This window comes from Lycorma delicatula, chromosome 1 (assembly GCF_047948215.1).
Source record: "Lycorma delicatula isolate Av1 chromosome 1, ASM4794821v1, whole genome shotgun sequence".
NCBI classification, from domain to species: domain Eukaryota; kingdom Metazoa; phylum Arthropoda; class Insecta; order Hemiptera; family Fulgoridae; genus Lycorma; species Lycorma delicatula.
The window spans coordinates 258,367,385-258,376,962 of record NC_134455.1 but is presented as its reverse complement, the minus strand read 5'-3'; the positions used below and the strand labels follow the sequence as shown (position 1 = coordinate 258,376,962).

Here is a 9,578-nt window from a genome sequence, read left to right as displayed (position 1 = left end):
TGTGATAGCTATTTTTTTGTAAGTAATTAATGAAACCAATCCGATCCAATTTTGTAATTTTTAGAAGAAAAATATACATTTTATTATTTATGACGTCAAAATCCGTGTTAAGCCGATACGATGGGCATACCGATTTGCTTTTAAAAGAAACACTTTTATGTTTCATGTTACGAAGGAGTGGGTTATTGCGTTTCATTCATTCTTTGCGCTTTCGTAAAGGGAAAGGTAATGTCGGTTTTTTTGAGTTGTAACATCGATTTACGGAACGGTGATTATCTTCAATAGTTCATTTCTTCAATACACAATTATTCGCGTCAATAATGATATTCATTGATAAGTGACAGGAAATCGGCGGGAGTGGGGGGGAGGAAAACGGTTGGCGGGTTTTGATTCGATTGCGGGAGTAGGTAACGATTAGCTCAATCGGGGGGGTTCTCTACGAAAACGCATGCGCAAACCCCCTTTTATTTCTGGCGACAGTATCAACCCAGAACCGCGCGCGGGCCTCGGCACCGATCGATGACAGTTACATAAATGTTGCCTACTGGACACCGTCTTCCCCTAACATCTTTATATTCGGATCGCTGACACAACTTAAAATTGCGTGTGTGACCGAGACCGGCCATCAGTCTGCGACGGGCAAGGTACAACACTAACCAAAAATAACGTGTAATTAATATTATAATATAGCATAGTAATAGTTTATACCTGTCGTCGAGTGTCGGTCAAGTCCATTACTACAATATTATTATTATTATTATTATTATGACAATCAGTGCACGCATTTATTAAACTTAATTTTAACTTATAAATGTCAAATTATAAAATTATTTGTTTGAAAAGCGTGTAACTGATATTTAATTTCTTGTCATAGATGTAGAAAATTAAAGTTTAATATTTTGTAGAAAATATGTACCCAAAAGCTTTCCATAATTTGATTAAACAGAATATTTCATTATTTTAGGATTTAATATATATATATATATATATATATATATATATATCAAATAAATTATCTTATTACATAGCTTATAAAGGAAATACGTTGAAACTAATGATGTTCGTTGAAAATAAAAGAAAAGGAAAATAATTAGCGTATCAAAGACGGTTCAAACTTTTATTGTTGTAATGATATTTTTTCTTCAAGTCAATATATACTGATTCTATATAATTAAATGAAAATTGTAATTGTAATAAATTCTATATAATTACAATTTATTTTCAATAGAAAATTTCAGGTTGATTATTCTAAATGTCTAAATAAAATAAATGGATCTGCATTAAAGAAAAGATTATCACGATCTTACGTGATTTTGTATTTAACAATCTAAAATGTTTTAAAAAGGTTTCTTCAGAATCAAAAATGCCAAATAAACACTGTACTTCAAAGCAAACATTAACTGCGTAAGTTCTTTTTATATTTTAATAAAAATATCAAATTGTACTGGTTATTTTCTGTAAACCGAATTTAAAGAAATAACCAATGGATTGTAAAGTAAACGGTAGTAAAAATATACGTCTAGAATATTTTTTATAGAGTTACCGCATACTTTTTGGAAAATTTTATTTTATTTTTAAAGAACTAATTCATTTTATTTTATTATTTTACATTCAGGTGTATGGAGTAGCTCATTGTCTGTGGGTGGAGGGAAGGTGAAAATAACATTTGAAGAATAAATGACTAAAAAATAACCATTATTTAGAGACGTCTTATAATTTTGGGATTATTCAAAATTAAACGTCATTTGAAAATAATTTAAAAAAATAAAAGGTAATAGTTAGGAAAATTAGGTAACTTATTCCTTTTACACTTAGCTGAGAATTAGTATATGTTTATGTACAAGTTAGTGTACATTTAGTGAACAATAATAATCCTTTTTTATAAAAGTTTTAGTATTATTTTATTTTATAGACTGATGTATAAGAATTCGACATTGCAGCGATATTAGGTAATTATGACCACTATTTTAAAATGGCAGCCGGTAATGTACAGCACGATAAAATGAAAAGTGATTTTTTAATTCAATAATTTGTTAAAATTTGCCTCCAAACAAGAAAAATACAAGCAGAAATATTTATTCGGCACAACAATAAAGGAAGTGAATTTTTATCAGACTCAAAGAATCACTTAAAAAATTCAGTTTTGAAATATAAAAAATTTTTAACAAATAACTAAAGGCAAAAGAATAATAATTATTAAATAATTTTGGTAATGTACGAGTAGTTTTCTTATGCTAAAATTGTGTGCAGAAATGTGTTCTGTGAACGAAGTGAAATTCTATAAAAATCGTGTAAGCTGGTTTTTGCTATTCGGATTTGAAATTTTTACTTCCTTGTAAGAAGTAAAGGAAGTATTGCGATCGCGAAAAACTTTAGGTTTTCAGATTTCAACGAAATATCCATCCATTTTGACCATTCCTGAATCCATTTTGACTAGTTTCGGCGTATTTATGTATCTCGCATAACTTAAAAAGGATTAGCCGTAGGATGTTGAAATTTTGGATTTAGGACTGTTGTAACATCTAGTTGTGCACCTCCCCTTTTAATTGCAATCCACTGAACCAAAATCCAAAAAAATTCCAAAAATTCAAAAAGCCCAAAATCCAAAAAAATAGGATTTTGAACTTTTTGTTAACTGCAGTATTAAGCTCTCATTGAGAGCTTTTCAACAATGTATCGTTAGTAGTATTTATTTTCATTGGTTCCAGAATTATAGCCAAATGAAAAATCTAATTATTGCAATATTTGGATCTTACCAGGGGAAAGCACATCGGTTCAAATCCAACTTCATCATCTTAACTTTTAAAATATATTTTTTTAACTTTTTTAAATATATTGATTTATTAATAATTATTAACTTCGGACTGTAAAAAAAATTACAATAAATAATTCCATAACAATAAAATATATATGTATGAAAAAATATCAGAAGTTATTAATGAAATAAAATTTTATGTACTTTTCATTTAAAAAAATTGTATTTGTAATTTAATAGGCGTACAAGGAAGTTATGTGGGTCCAGATCAGATCTTTATTTTCCTGAGATGTACATTCGCCTCTACATTTTTTGTTTTGAAACATATACCTATGATCTTTTTCACTAACTTCATTCTATACACAAACTCCAATAATTTAATAATTTTTATATTTTAGTAAAAAGTAAGTTCAAACGCCTTCCTGCAAAAGCGACATTTCCGAATGGCTTCGGCTGGTACTTCTAAGCAATTAAAATATTTAATAATAATAATAGTTATTATTATTATTATTATTATTTTACTACAAGCTTTGTTAAATAAATTTAATATATCTTTACATAAAAATTGTAATAAATAGTAATTTCTATTTGTAATTGTAATAAATAGTTGTGTTATTACAAATAGAAATAACGCGGTTTACCTTTTTATTAGTCAATGTAGAACAATTCCACCAATACACACACACACACACACACACACACACACATATATATATATATATATATATATATATATACACACACACACACTCACTCATACAATCATACGCGCTAGCGGATATCAGAAAATTGTTTTCCTGATGTATTTTAAGTTACACTTAATACAGTCATGAACTTTGATTTTAATTATGTTTTTTTATCATCGCCCTAATAGTAATTATATAACTTCCTGTCTTAAACGTTTCTAAGTGATTATATGAATATTTATTGAATAAATGAATACACCTAATGAATTAATTTTAACATTTAATTGTCTAAATTAAACAAGTCAACTCGGGTTTAGTACAGTAAAAGATTAATATACCGAAATACCGAGACACGAATCGCTGCTTACACTTGGCATTTTTTAAACAATCCCACAATTAATTAAGCTCGAAAAAATTAAATTAATTTAAAATCAAATCGGTTTAATAAAGGTTAGAATTTTTGGATAGGCAACAAGTTAATTACTACGGTATAAAAGCGTATTAATCTCCCCTATTAGTGTAAATTTATTTTAAAGATACCGATCGTGAGTCTCAAGTTTCGTTAATGTCCTAAACATCTGTGGTAAAATCAATTAGAAACCGTCACGTCGCTGGTGACTGTACTATAAAAAAAAGGTTACCGGTAAAGATTTGATAAATATATTTATTTAAGTTTACTACAGGAACTTAAGTTCTGGTTTTCTACGATGGTAAATGACTTTTACGATGATAAACGGGATTAGAGTACACAACAGTATATTATCACACTCCATTCGATTAAAGAAATGATTTTTTTATAAAGAAGTTTTTTCTGACTTACATTTTTATAAAAAAACAAAAAAAAATAACTAATGAATTTTGAAAAAAATATTGATAGAAAAAACCTTCTTAACAAGAAAAGTACAAAAATCGATGCTATAATTCAGTTTTGTTAAATTATAAATGGAAAAAATTAAAAGCATAGTAGTTCACCCCATAAACGAGAAAGAAGCAGTCTTAAAAGAGAGGCGATGGATGTTTTTTATTCCTGAGTTCTATCTGTTACGATAATAACTAAGAACTCCGCTGTAAAAAAATAACAAAATATCTTAGGATTTTCCCTCAAATTTAAGCCTAAGCACAAACCTACAATTAATGTTTATTTATTTAACCTGCATATGTAGTTATTTATTTTAATATTTTCTACACCTCTTTCTTAACCAAATTCAAACGCCATGTGTGCTACCAAATTCAGATTTTTTGTAAGCTGCTCTACCACAAACTTTTCTCTTTTTCACTCGTCAAACCTTCAACTCACCAAATTTTCAATATTACATTTAATACAAAATCTCGAAAGTTTTTATTCTTTGTTATTCTGACTTCTCCTACGGCTGGCGTTCAACTGCCACAAAGCACTACACTCCATATAAAATATTTTAAAGAGATTCTGTATAATGTTTGGTCTATTAAAATCAATACACAGGTGTCTCGGAGGATTCTGCTAAACTTTATAGGCGTATTTCTCATTAAAATAATGAAAAAAGTTCACATAAACATGGGCCCGAAAACGCTTCGTTAGCGAACGATGGTTAGTGAAAGTTTCGCCTTGATTTGCTCCTCCGCTGAAATAAATCCCTACTAAAATTCTGGGAAGGTAAGAGCGAATTTAGTGGTGTCTTATGATCTTTGACGAAAGGTTTTTTAAAATCGGTCTCAGAACTGTATTGCGATTATTTTCTACGAAATAGGGTGTAATAAACAAACAAATTGAATTGAGTAATACACTTTTTTGGCTTTGGCGTAAAATAAATTTGTTAAATTATCAATAAATAAATAAAAATTATCGATTAAATCGATAAATTAATTTTTGAAAAATTGTTGTAAATTATCTACGAACAACATCCCACAACAGAGATTTAGTTGTACTTTCATATGAAACAATAACAGAAAAATTACTTTAATACATATTTGTCTCCCTGCAATATTATATTTCTTAATCATTAATACATTTAATTCCCCACTAGCGGCGCTATAATACTGTTCGAAATTATTAGTCTGTGTTTAATTTCCCAGAGAGCAAAGCTCCACAAACAAAATTTTCAAACATTTTTGTGATTATGATCCAATTTTGCTTCAGGAATAAGTAAGACTTCATTATTGAGAAGTTAATTTTCAGTATAAAATTTTATTTATTTTGTAAAGTGTGATTTACGCGTATGTGTATTTAAGAAGTTCATTTGCACCGATTTTAAAAGCTATTGATGATAATTAGAAAGTGATTTGTTCTGTAGTAAAAGAAGAAATACAGTATAAGTTTAAAAATCAGGAATATGCCGACATTCATTTCTTTTATAATTTTTGTAACAACAATTCTACACGCGCCGTTGAAAAATGTTGTCGGAGATTTTGCAATCGAAACATTCCTAACCGGCAAGTATTTGGAGATACTCACAGGCACCTAAGGGAAAGCGAATCATTTAATGTAACATCTGAACAAATGCGAATCAGCAGATTTTACGTATGATAGAGCGAAATCCAACTGCTAGTACTTGTAGATTATCAAAGCAATAGTAGATGGCGGATATTACACAATGAAGGTCTCTATTCATATCATCAACCGGTTCAATATCTTGAAGTTGATTACAATCTGCGGCTGATTTATTGTCAGTGGTTCTTACAAAACGTGCTTCAATCACTGATATTATTTACGATGAAGAAACACTTTTTATTAAATGTCTATGATAACGGGTAATGTTCTTATCGGACCTCACATTTGCAACGGTATACGCACAGGTAACGGTTACCTGAACTTTCTTCAAAATGAGCTGTCGATCCTTTTAGAGGATGTTCCACTTAGTACAAGAATTTATATGTATTTTTAACTCGATGGAGCACCATCCAATTTTTACGGTCATGTTATTCATTATCTGAATAAAGCATTTTCTAACCGCTGGATCGGTCGAAATGGATCTCATCTATGTCCATGTAGATCACCTGAGATGAATTCTTTGGATTTATTTTTGTGGGAATATATGAAAGGGTTAGTGTATTCATAAAAATCAGAAAATGTAAATGAACTTTTATAAAGAATCACGCGGGTCATTGAAAAAAATCAAAAACAACCCAAGAATACTAGAAAATGCTATCTCATCTATAACTCGCCATGCTGAAATGTGTTTTCAAGTTGATGGCAGACATTTTGAACATTTGATGTAATTTAAGAATAACTTATGTTATTTTATTTGGCTTTAGAAGTTTGATTTGTTTTACAATTTTATTTAATAATAGTTCGTTTTAGTCTAAAGTTGTAATTCAGCATTTTTTATATCGGTACATATTGTTTGCATTAAAGGATAAATTATTTTCTTGCAGTATTATTTATTTTTTATTAACTTTATTTACATCAATTTTCTCAGAATTAAATTCTCACAATATTTACTGACAATTTAATAAAGCTATTTTACGCCAAAGCTAAAAAAACTGTGTTTTTCAACTCAAATCTTTTGTTTATTACTCCATATTTCGCCGAAAATAATGGGGATTCAGTTCTGTAACCCATATTAAAAGGATTTTCAGGTCAAAAACCATAAGAAACCACTAAATTCTTCCTCAATTTATTTTCCCAGAATTTCAGTAGGGCTTCATTTCAGCGGAGGAGCAGAAATCGGGGTGAAATTTTTCACTATCCGTAACTCGCTAAAGAAGCGTTTAGAGACCCGTATGGAAAAAATAAACTTTTTTCGTTATTTTAATGAGAGAAATACGCCTGTAAAGTTTAGCAAAATCCTACCGGAACACTCTGTATATATTTTCTGCGTAAACTATCTTCAGGCTTAGGTCTGTTTCATTTTGGTATTTTTTAAAATTGTTTCGTATTTTATAATTACTTTTACAACCTAAATAACAAAACCATCCGACTTCTGGTACTGCATTCTCCTTTTTAATATTTAACTTACTATCAGATAATTTAGTCCATTAAATTAAATGTCTTACTCGGCAATATATCTCTACCGTCGTTACTTTTAACATATTTTTGTTTCGGTCCAAATAATCATATCATCAAAGAATGAAACGTTTTAGTTTTTTATCACTGGGCGCTTATAATTGCTTAAGATTTTCTTTTGTTTATTATTTTTATGTACAAATTAAAAAGCAATGGGACTAGTCTACATCGTTATCCGAACTCTTTCTGAAATGCGGTTTGCCTTTCTTCTTGTCGACTTATTATAGTATAAACGATGAACAATTTTTGTTTCTCTGAAATTATTAATTATTATTACTTTTTAATTATTAAGTAATTATTATTATTATTTAATTTCTTAATTTTCATAAAATTTAAAATTCGCTCTATCATATTCTCTATTATCGAATGTTTTTCAAGATCTATATAGCCGTTTAGACATCTTTTGCTATTCTTTAGCATTCTAAAATAAGTGTGAGATGTGAAAATGCTTACGATATTCCCGTGCATTTTCTGAAAGCAAATCGATCATCTTTTAAATCATATCCACCTCTCATTTTAATATTGTATAAATTGTTCTGGCTTGTAATTGAATGTATGATAATTTGTTAAACTTAGTGTGCAGTAGTTTTCCCAAAAATCCTCTAGCTACAAAGCGAAAAATAGATTTTTTACTGACAAAAAACATATTTCCTAATAGTTTGAAGGATAATGGAATTGTTTTCTCGACTAGTTTGTACTTCTGAATAATTTAAAAAACTGAAAGATCTATTTACATATAACAATTATAAATCCTAAATAATTAGAATTTTTCAAATTTTTGAATTTATATATCTGATTTTTAATCGTAAATAATATATATGAAAATAAATAACAATAATATCTGGTCTTGAGAAAAAACCGAGAACTTTATTGCTGATTGCATTATACATAAATGTATATGAATTCACATACCGTTTGTGTTTCGTATTCATTTTGTTTGGAATCGTATGATGACATTTACATTTTGCTTTTCAGTGAAAATTACCTCGTGAACTAAGAAGGAAGTCGCAGATATTAATTTTTCTGTTACATTTTAAAAACTTATACAACCAGATCATCGATATCTAACATCATTTCACGGCGATCCGTATTCTCCTTTATGCGGTAACAACCTCGTACTCGGAACCTTCTAGGCTTTGAGTGGCAACTTATAATAATACAGGTAATGTCAAATCAGGCTTTGAGCTGACTGCTGTGTATACCCGTTTAGTTATGCCCGAGTCGTTAAATCGACAAAGAAGGATTACATACAGTCTGTTCTTTTAATAAATTGTTTGAAATTTTTATTGTCAAAGCAAGATAATGCTGCATAAAATAATACGACAACAAATAAATACTTTTCTATGAGCGCTGAAAATATATTCCGTTAAAGATAAACTTCATCCAATTATTGATTTTATTTTAGGAAAGTCGAATTATTAAATCCATCTCACACGCGTGCATTCATACCGTTTGATTTGCGATTGGGGGTGTCAACGGTTGAACAACATTAAATCTTATTCCACAGTTCACAGCGATACGCGGGTAAATAAATAAGTGTTTTTATTTCCGTCCGTTGTGCAATAAGATATTAGAAGTATCAGTACAATATTAAATTTATCTCGTAATATTATTTTTTAATATTTATATGACCGAGTAATAACCCACTAACCAGAGAAATCAATGCAACCAGAACGTTTATAATGATACTAATTTAACCTATTAAAAACAAAAATAACGAGAAGAGTATGCTTATTACTTTATATATCAATTTTAATAAAAATCAAATTATAATTTATAATTAAATGCCAATTAAACTATTTGAACTGTTTATTAAAAATACCTGTTATTTGTAAAAAGGTTCACCATCTCGTATAACAAAAGCCTACAAATAATTTAGTCAATGAACTACTGTAAAAAACTGTTGTTTATCTTAAGAATTACTTAATCTTCTCTATATATTTACGAGTATGTAGATAATGAACTCTATGGTAAACAATTATTGAAATGAATTTGTAAATAGAAAACGCTCATGAAACGTTTGTAAAAATGTATCTAAATTCTAAACTAGTCAACAATTTTGATTATAAAACATCTTCATAATTAGATATTGAGGAATCACACACACACACACACACACACACACACACACACACAATCACAATAAAAATAATAA

At 28.8% G+C, this 9,578-nt stretch overlaps 1 protein-coding gene across 2 annotated transcripts in view; it reads left to right on the top strand.

Moving 5' to 3' along the window:
* The first annotated feature begins 513 nt into the window (after positions 1-513).
* Positions 514-9,578, top strand: part of LOC142330750 (putative sodium/potassium/calcium exchanger CG1090) — a 111,487-nt gene continuing 102,422 nt past the window's right edge. The window contains exon 1 of one of the 2 annotated variants that reach the window (XM_075376212.1): positions 514-644. The gene's annotated coding sequence lies outside the window, so the exon portion shown is untranslated. Of the gene's footprint in view, positions 645-1,750; positions 1,772-9,578 lie in introns of those variants that run through there. The other variant, XM_075376219.1, reaches the window with a different exon arrangement.